At 55.3% G+C, this 9,087-nt stretch overlaps 1 protein-coding gene across 12 annotated transcripts in view; it reads left to right on the top strand.

Moving 5' to 3' along the window:
- The first annotated feature begins 391 nt into the window (after positions 1-391).
- The window catches only part of NCOR2 (nuclear receptor corepressor 2), a 236,523-nt gene continuing 227,827 nt past the window's right edge, over positions 392-9,087 (top strand). For 6 of the 12 annotated variants that reach the window (XM_070386313.1, XM_070386318.1, XM_070386317.1 and 3 more), the window contains exon 1: positions 393-714. The gene's annotated coding sequence lies outside the window, so the exon portion shown is untranslated. Of the gene's footprint in view, positions 715-9,087 lie in introns of all 12 variants that reach the window. The other 6 variants (XM_070386321.1, XM_070386316.1, XM_070386325.1 and 3 more) reach the window with 2 other exon arrangements.

Genomic DNA, 9,087 nt, shown 5'->3' with positions numbered 1-9,087 from the left:
ATGCCCCCTCCCCATCCACTGGTCACTCCAGAGTTAGACTGATAATTTAATAGCTGAAACGCGATTATACTTGGAGTGAAGTATCTGGGGCTGGGGAAGAGGAGGGCGCACGGCCCACTGGAGGAGGAGGGGGCGGGATGGGGAGGCGCTTTCCCCCTCCTTCCTCCTTCAGGGAGCTGCTAAAAAGAAACTCGGCGTCGCGCCCAAGCGTGTGTGTGTCTGTGTGGCAGCGTGTGCACGCGCGAGTGGGTGCGCGCAGGCCCGGGGGAGGCAACGTGGGCCCTTTAAGGAGCCCGAGGGGGCCGGGCCGGGGCGCGTCGGTGCGGGCGGGGAGCCAGGAGCCGGGAGGCCGAGCCGCCGCCTCCCGGGCTCCCGCCCCGCCCCCTCCTCCCCCTCCCGCCGCCGCCACCGCCGCCACCGCCGCCGCCGCCGGGGAGCGGAGCCGCGGGCAGGCCGGGCCGCATCGGAGCCCCGTGTCCGCCCGCGCCCCGCCCGAGCCGTGCGCCCGCGCCCTGCGCCCCCGCGATGCGCGCCAAGTTGCGGCTCGGGGACCGGGGGCTAGCGCCCTAGGAGGCGGCGGCGGGAGGATCGCGCCCCGGCTGGAGGCCGGGCCTGCTGCGCGCCCCCAGCCCGATCTGCACCGCCACTTGCCTGAGCGCCCGGGCGGCCCGAGCGCGCCCCAAGCCCGGGCGCCGCCGCCGCCACCTCCGCGAGGTGAGTTGGGGCTGGGGGTCCCCGCGGAGGGCCGGGGTGAGGCGCTGAGCGCGCTTCCGGGGAAATCGGGGAAGATTGGTCGGCGCACGCGGCGGAGTTGGCGGGGCCCCTGCACTCCCGAGTTGGCGCTCTCGGGGGGTGGCCTGCTGGGGAGCGAGGCGCCCCATAGACACTGCGGCCCGCGTGCGTGGGGGTACCGGGGAACTTAGGGGAACTCCAGCTCCCCTGCGAGGGGACGGGAAGGAGGGAAGAGGCGTTGGGGGGAGGGCGGGCGGGGGGGGGGTGTCTTGGAACTGCGCAGGACAGCCCCCCACCGTGTGCCACAGCCCTGGGGGCATGGCCGCCATGCGCCTCCCTCCTCTCCAAGCAGCCCTGGACTTGGGGGGTGACACTGCGCCTTATTTTCCAGCGGGCAGTGCGGCTCGGGGGTGCCCCTGGAGATGGCACCCTCGGCTCCCCGGCCTGGCTGCTGTGGAAGGCGCCTGGGAGGGGTTCCCGCCACGGGGGACTGGGGGCCGCTGGCGTGGTCGCTCCTGGGCGAGGGGTCGGAGGGCTCTGTGTCGGGGTCCCGGAGGAGAGGCGCCCCTTGCTCCCCCCTCCCCCTTGGGCCGGTGTTCCTGGTGTCTGGGCCTGCCTCCCGCGGCTGGTGACGCCTCATGGGGCCGCCTCCTGGTCCCTCCCCCGGGCTGTGCGGATACTTGGGATGCCACTAGTTTGGGAAGTTGGAATTCAGAACTGATCCCACTTGGGCTGGACCTGGAGGCCCCCGGTCCTAGTGCTGGGGGAGCACCCCCGGAGACTTGGCGGGGAGTTGGGGGGAGACCCGTGGGGCGCGCCTTCCCCACCCCGGACGCTTGCAGGAAAGAGCCCGAGGGAGCGAGAGAGGTCTAGGCGGGCGGGCAGGCGGGCGAGACACGCTGTACCTGTGAGCTGCTGTCGCCCGGGTCCAATTAACGTAGGGCGCCCGGCGTTATTTTTACATTGTAGGTTTATTTTTTTGGAAGCGAGGGCCCTCCAGCCGCCTGTCGCGCGCTCCGGCTCTCTGAGGGTCTGGTGCAGGCAGCGGAGGCGGATCTGTGCTGTCGGCTCAGCCTCCTCGCTTCCTCCCCCTCCTCCTCCCCCCCTGTTGGTGAGAACTGGTTTTATTATGATTTTTTTTTTTTTTTTTGCAGATTTGGAGGAAGGCTGTGAGGGAGGCAGGGAGGAGGGATGGGGAGAGGAGCCCTGCGGGCTGGCTGGATGAGGGAGTTCTGGGCTTGTTGGGGGTTGTGTTATCCGTGGCCTTGACTTTGCCCTTTTTAAACCAGATCTGGGTCCCCGCCGTTGCTTTGATAGAAGGGGTTCTCCGGGCCTGGAGTGAGCTGGGAGGACGTCCCCGGGCATTGTTATGTACCTCGTGGTGGGTGGTCTTTTTTTTTTTTTGGATTGAGGTGTAGGGGGAAAGCCCTCTGAGAAAGTGAGAGACCTTGAACCCGGGGCGCTGAACCATTCACAGCCGGCTCGTGCAACGCATCGCCTTTGGTGGGAATCGCACTTGTGCCACTATTGGCAGTGTGACTCTGGACAAATTACTCAACCTCCCTGTGCCTCAGGCTTCTCATCTGCAAAGTGGGATGATAATAATAATACCGAGTTTAGAGGGTTGTTGTGAGAACCAAGGGTGGGAATACATAGAAGGTGCTTGTATATGTATCACCAGTTACTGTTGTTATTATTATTACTCCTGAGTTCTAAAACTTGGTCTTTACTCCAATGGCCTGGAAATTTGATGAGAAGGGGCGGCCATGCATTTTGCCAGGAGATGTGGTGAAGGGAGGGGGCCTTCTTTGCAACCCACCCCCCCAACCCCTTGACTTTTCCCCGTGAGGACAGAGAAGGGCAGGTGGTGCCTTCAGCCCACTGAACAGATGCGCAGACTGAGTCCGGCTTGGGATTGGCGCTGGGGCCGGCCGCCGGCGGAGAGCCGAGGAATTGCAGGAGGCGGTGGCGGCGGCTGCCAGGGCGTCCCGGGCTCTGTCTGGCTTCCTCGCGCCGGCTGCCTTGTCTTTGCTTGGAAATTTACCACCGCCGCCGCCGGGTGCCCAGGGAGTCTGCGGTGCCCAGACGTGGGGGCGGGTACCCAGCGGGCCCCAGCCCCTGCCTCTTCCCACCGAGCTATTTACGCTTGCTCTGGGATCAATACTATTGATAAAGCCATGTAAATGGTAATGTGGCTGTCAGGCCCCCGTGAGGGATGGAGACCCCCTCGTGGGGCAGAACCCTCCCTCCTTCCTTCCGCGAGGGTTTGGCTACGTGGGAAGGATTTTATTTGGCATAATCCGTTCTTTTTTCCCCAATTAATAATACTCATACCACCTCCTGAAGATTTCTGAGGGCTCTGCAAACACGAATTTAGCTGCATGAAAGGCCCGAGCAGGGAAGGCTTGATTGTTCTCCGGGCATGGGGGTTGGGGGGATTGGCCGGGCTCACACTTGCCGGCTGGCTGGCATTGGAAAGAGGCCCCAGGAGTCCTGGCCCCCAGCATCTTGCCATTCAGTCTGGATGGAGGCTGCCTGGCCTGGATCCCCTCTGACTAGAGGTGATGGTACTCCCAACCTGGCAGTGGGTGGAAAAGTTGGTTCACGCTGAGATTTTTTTTTTTTTTTTTTTGCGGGCAGAGGGGTGGGGGAAAGTGCTGCTAGGCATAACCCAGCTGGAGGGGTCTGCCTTCTGTAAGAAGCAGAGATGCTCCTGCAAGAGACCTGGAGCTCTCACCCCATCCTTCCAACAGCTCTCTGAACCGTAAATGCCCCACATCAAATGCTGCCTCTGACAATAGGGGGCTGAGAGCTTTTATTTGTGTGTGTTTTTCCCTCCTCCTCTATTTCCTCTTCATCTTTCTAATGCCAACAGCAGCCTCCCCAGGTGATACCTTCAAGACCAGACTCCCTGCCAGGGAAACAGCTTGGAGGAACTGGTCCTTCCTGCCCTGGGTGCCAGGGAAGGGGGCCAGGAGGGGATGGGAGCCTGGGTTGCCTGCTTGGGGAGGGCCAGGCTGCCCAGGGTCAGGCCAGGGGAGTCTTCTTAAAAGGCTTGTTCTATGAGTGGGTATGCAGAGTCCCCCAAGGAAGTGATGCTTAGAAAAGATCATCTGGCATTTTTGGAGGATCCTTGGAGGTGGGGAAGGGACTTTACAACCTGTCAAGTGAAGTTTTGGTTTACGAGCTGAAAAATACTAAATATGATGCAGTAATCCAATAATAACAGCCAACATATATAAAGTGCTTACTATGTGCCAGGTCCACCTTCATCAGGAATCTTTTTACTGTTCATTATTGCGCTGTGAGGTCAGGGCTCATATCATCCCATTTTATGGATGGCGAAATGAAGCACAGAAGCACAGACAGGTTAGGTGACTTGCCCAAGGTCACACAGTTTGGATATGGAGCTAAGAATTAAGACCTGGGGTTACTCATGGTCGCCTTGGTGCAGCAAGAATGAACATACTGCAGACCTGCTCAGTGGAGCTGCCACAGAAGACAGGAAGAAAGAAATGATGTTTCTTATTTGAGCAGCACCTATAGATCTTTGCCCTACGGGGCTGGAGACTGAGAACTTGCTCTCCCCAAGATTCGGGGAGGGGGGACAGTGCCAGAAGCAGGTCTGAAGTTCCTTTGAAGTCTCATTTTATCTTAAACATTCATGCAAATTTGGCATTCGCTGTAGCGACAGGGCTGTGTTTATTTTGAAATGAAAACATGGTTTTGAATTATTTAGCATGGCGTATTATGGGACTCCAGAAAACTGCATCAGATGAGCTCCTGCTTGCTGGCAGGCAGCCCTGGGGTTCTTTGTAGCTGGAGACCTTGGAAAGTCCTGCGGCGGATGACAGCTTTTTCCGGTTTTACAGATGAAGGCGCGGGTCAGAGGTGCCAGGCCAGCCCCAAGGTCATATGGTGGTGTGCCTTTCTTATGATGATCAAAATCATCATCACTGTCTTTCTTTTAGTCGAAAGTGAGGCTTTTCTGCCTGGGCACTTCCCCACCACCACGCCCAGGGGGAGGGAACTTGGGAACTTTCGGTTCATAGATCCGTAAAGAATCATCCTAAACCAACAGCAGAGGACTGTCTGGGAGTGTTTTGTCTGAGATTCGCACCACTGATCATTGCAAAGTTCCAGTGAGTTTCTGCCCCGGCTTAGCCATGTGCAAGCAGAGTGCCCTGGGACTGATCCCTGCCCCGCTGAGAGTCTGGGTGCCGTGGTCTGTACAATGGGCATATTACCCACTAGGGCCGTGGGGTAGGGGGAGAGGATTAAAGGGCAGAAAGCTAGAGCGTTGGGTTTAATTTCCGCTCTGCAGTTTCAAGTTGTGTGATTCTGGATGGGTTATTTAACTTCTCTGCGCCTCAGTTTGCTCATTTCTAAAATAGGGATGATGATGATTCTACTTCTGGTTTTATTGTTAGGAGGACTCTGTGGATGTCATGATATATCACAGGAGCTGTTGTTATTTTGCCCCTCCCCGCTGCTCCCACCGTTGGAGAGGGGAGACTTTGCGCCTGTAGAATTTTTGTTCAACCTGGGTCCTCACTGACGGGCTGGTTGGATGCAAGCTATTCTTTCTAAAAGGCTGCTGGGAAGGATCTTATGGAATAATCTCTTCACCTGAACCCCGTGCCTGGGCTGGTTACTCTCTGGAGGCAGCAGGCTCCTCTCCTGTCTGACTGGTTGGTGATTCCCAGATCTGCCCAGGAGACCTGGGCCCTTGAAGGCCAAGGTTTTCTGTTCTGCTTTTAATTCCCTAGCACCTGCTGGGAACTGAAGTTGGAGGGCTTAGGCCGCCTGGAAAGTGGGGGGAAGACTGATGGGGAGGACACAGGGAGCCTCCTGGGGGAGAGCTGAGCTTCCCCTTACCCCTGCGGCTGGGGGGTGGTTCTCGAAAGGGCTCCTTTGAATCAGACCTGGCTCAAATCCTGCTCCCCTCCATTAAAAGCCTTTCGGCCTCAGTTTTCTTATCCTTAAATGGGGGAGTGGGATATGCAAAATAACACCCCTGGGAAGACCATCTAGGGCTGCACTGTCCCGGCACTCCTGGTATTGGTGGGGAACATTCTGGACCTTTGCTGTCGCCTAACCATGAGGTGGGCTTCCCTGGTGGCTCAGACGGTAAAGAATCTGCCTGCAATGCAGGAGACCCGGGTTCGATCCCTGGGTCAGGAAGATCCCCTGGAGAAGGGAATGACACCCCACTCCAGTATTCTTGCCTGGAGAATCCCATGAACAGAGAAGTCTGCCGGGCTACAGCCCATGGGGTCACCAAGAGGCGAACTCGACTGAACGACTCAGTGCACGCACATATGCGCACCCGCTAGGTATGTGTGGCTTTTGAGAGCTTGAAATGTGGCTAGTGCCTGCTGAACTGGTAATTTTATTTCATGTTAATTAACTTACATTTAAAAAGCCACATGTGGCTGTGTCTGATGCCTGCCCTGATCAGAAGGCCCAAGACTGGATGATGAAACAAGATTCAGCATATGGGAGCCGGGCCTGACTCTCAGCAGCTGGTTTTTTTCCTTCTTTCGTGTGCTTTTTCTCTGCCTGGAGCCACCGGAGCCTTGTCATCTTGGAGGGAGACTCCACATTCTGTGATCCTGTTTCCCAGCAAAGCCTGAGTCTCTCCCGGGTGCTGGCCTGGACTCCACAGCCCTCTGTCTACTTTCCCTTGCCCACCTCTCTCATGTCCCCACCCTCTCCTGCCCTACCAGCCTCTGTGGCAGCTCTGTCCAGGAGACCTTTCTGTGATGGTGCGAATGTTCCAGACCTGCCCTTAACCGCTCTCTACAGGTGGCACTGAGCACCTCAAGGGAGGCTAATGCAACCCAGGATCGGACTGTTATTTGCTACTTGATTTTTAATAACATTGAAAATGTGATTTTCCTGTGGCTCAGCAGTAAAGAATCTGCCTGCCAATTCAGGAGACATGGGTTCGACCCCTGGGTCGGGAAGTTACCCTGAAGAAGGAAATGGCAGCCCACTCCCGTATTCTGGACTGAAAAATCCCATAGACAGACTAGCCTGGTGGGCTACAGTCTGGAGGGTCTGTAGAGTTGGACATGACTGAACGACTGAGCTCGCACACACAAAATATGACTAGTGGGCTTTGTTCCTCTTGGGCAGCTTGACGGTAGAGCCTTGCCTTCTCTGTTTTTTTTTGTCTTGTGGCTTGTGGGATCTTAGTTCTCCAACCAGGGATCGAACTCGTGCCCCTTGCGGTGGAAGCACAGAGTTTTAACCACCGGACCGCCAGGGAAGTTCCCCTTCTTTCTTGACTCAGGGCCAAATGCCAGAATTCAGGCCACTGGCTGTACGTTATTACCCTTTCTGGTCCTACCAGGCCAGCATCCCTGAGACTGGGGAGCTGGCTCAAGTGTCCCCTACTTCCTCCCCTGACTGTCCTTTCTGCAGCACGGGAGGTAGCCTCAGGTCTGTGCAAAGTGTGGGCGGCTCCCACGGGGGGCTGAGTTGAGGTTCAGGAGTCTTGGACTCAGGCTCAGAAGAATCTCAGGTTTATAGAGATGATGGTCCAACCCCTGCCTTGACTGTGTCCACACCTGCAGATCCGTTGAGCAGGCCTGCTTCCCACAGGGGCTGTCGTGGTCTGTACTTTTTTCCTGCTATGAATTAACACATTATGGATGTCTTTCCATGTTGATAACAACTAGATTAACTTTGGGAGAGCAGACAGCATTGCTTTTTATTTGTCATTTGAAAAATACAGAAAACCCCCAAAATGATACACTCCTAGGGCTTCCCCTGGTGGCTAAAACGGTAAAGAATTCGCCTGCCAATGCAGGAGACACAGGCTTGATGCCTGGGTTGGGAACATCCTCTGGAGAAGGAATTGGCAACCCACTCCAGTATTCTTGCCTGGAGAATCCCATGGACAGAGGAGCCTGGTGGGCTACAGTCTATGGGGTTGCAAAAGAGTGACTAAGCAATGACAGCATACTCCAACCCTGCCACTTGCTTTTGGGCTTTATAAAAACTTATTTTAATAAAAGAAGAAGCATGGGCCTGTTAAAAAAATTAAAACAGAACACAGGAGGTGTCGAGGGAAGTCTCCTTCCTGTTCTTGGCCTTCTGTTTGTGTCCCCCGAGGCAGATCCACACGGGTCTGGTTTCCTCTCAGAGATACTCCGGCCATATGTCCGCCTCACAGGGACATAGATGTGTGTGTTCCCTTTAAAAACAAGCACACACATGGTATCACAACATATTTATGTCTTTCTTTCCTCCTTTAAATTATAATACATCTTGATTTATTCTGAAATATATAGAGAGCTGGGGTTCACAAAGTACGGCCTGCAGGCCAAATCCAGCCCACCTCCTGTTTTTTATATGCCCAAGCTGAGAATGGTTTTTACGTTTTTTTGATGGTTGGGAAAAAAAAAAAGAATATTTTGTGACATGTGAAAGTAAGTGAAATTCAAATTTCAGCATCCGCTGTCAAGTTTATCAGAATGCAGCTTCCTGGTGGCTCAGGTGGAAAAGAATCTGCCTACAACATGGGAGGCCAGAGTTCCATCCCTGGGTAGGGAAGATTCTCCTGGAGCAGGGAATGGCTACCCACTCCGGTATCTTGCCTAGAGAATCCCATAGATAGAGAAGCCTGGCAGGCTACAGTCTATGGGGTTGCAAAGAGTTGGACATGACTGAGTGACTAACACATGCTCATTCATTCGTATATAGTCTGTGGTCATTTTCAGGGTCAGTCAGTTCAGTTCAGTCACTCAGTTGTGTCCGACTCTTTGCGACCCCATGAATTGCAGCACGCCAGGCCTCCCTGTCCATCACCAATTCCCAGAGTTCACTCAAACTCACGTCCATCGAGTCGATGATGCCATCCAGCCATCTCATCCTCTGTGGTCCCCTTTTCCTCCTGCCCCCAATCCCTCCCAGCATCAGAATCTTTTCCAATGAGTCAACTCTTCGCATGAGGTGGCCAAAGTACTGGAGTTTCAGCTTTAGCATCATTCCTTCCAAAGAACACCCAGCACTGATCTCCTTTAGAATGGACTGGTTGGATCTCCTTGCAGTCCAAGGGACTCTCAAGAGTCTTCTCCAACACCACAGTTCAAAAGCATCAAATTCTTCGTTTTCCGGGTACAGCTGCAAAATTGAGGAGTTATGACAGAGGCCGGAAGGCTGACAAAAGGTGGAATATTGGTTCTCTTGCCCTTTACGTTTGCCGACCCCTGATAGAGAGCTGCCATGCTCTTTTTAACTTCAGCATAATCTTCCAGGGTCATGTCAGAGGAACGGGGGCCCTTAAGAGGGTTGTGAGTTTAAGGGTCACACCAAGTGGGCCCGAAAACCCCTTGTTCTAGAGAC

The sequence above is a fragment of the Bos mutus genome, chromosome 17, assembly GCF_027580195.1.
Source record: "Bos mutus isolate GX-2022 chromosome 17, NWIPB_WYAK_1.1, whole genome shotgun sequence".
Taxonomy (NCBI): Eukaryota; Metazoa; Chordata; class Mammalia; order Artiodactyla; family Bovidae; genus Bos; species Bos mutus.
The sequence above is the reverse complement of the archived record's forward strand: the minus strand, read 5'-3'. Positions and strand labels throughout refer to the sequence as shown.